The sequence below is a fragment of the Culex quinquefasciatus genome, chromosome 1 (genome assembly GCF_015732765.1).
Source record: "Culex quinquefasciatus strain JHB chromosome 1, VPISU_Cqui_1.0_pri_paternal, whole genome shotgun sequence".
Classification (NCBI taxonomy): Eukaryota; Metazoa; Arthropoda; class Insecta; order Diptera; family Culicidae; genus Culex; species Culex quinquefasciatus.
In genome coordinates this window covers 46,122,409-46,122,842 of record NC_051861.1, presented here as the reverse complement: position 1 = coordinate 46,122,842, position 434 = coordinate 46,122,409, and the positions used below count along the sequence as shown (strand labels likewise).

The 434-nt window shown below is 39.2% G+C and overlaps 1 non-coding gene across 1 annotated transcript; it reads left to right on the top strand.

Annotated features, from left to right (window-relative positions):
• Window positions 1-362: 362 nt before the first annotated feature.
• Trnaa-cgc lies at window positions 363-434 on the top strand. Its single transcript has one exon. It is a non-coding gene; the product is annotated as a tRNA-Ala (tRNA).

Here is a 434-nt window from a genome sequence, read left to right as displayed (position 1 = left end):
CTCAAGGCGGTTCTAAAAACACCCAAAAAGCAAAAACTGGCAATTTTGGTTTATTGGACCTTTTCAAAAAAAACTCCAGAAATGTGCTTTTATATGATTTGAAAATATGATTTGTTAGATAAAGATCAAAAAAAGGTTTCTTCTATAGATCTAAATCTAGCATTGTTGACCTGAGTTAAATAAAAATTACCCTGGGGACTGAGGTCCCGTTTCACCTTTAACGGAATTTATTGAACATCACCAGTCGCCTCATGAAAACAGCTAACATCAGCAGCAACATCAAAAATCAACTCGTAAAACGAAAATGAATTCAAGATAAGCCAAACAGACACGGAAGGAACATTGGATAGCTTGACTAAAGGGGGGATGTAGCTCAGTGGTAGAGCGCTCGCTTCGCATGTGAGAAGTCCCGGGTTCAATCCCCGGCATCTCCA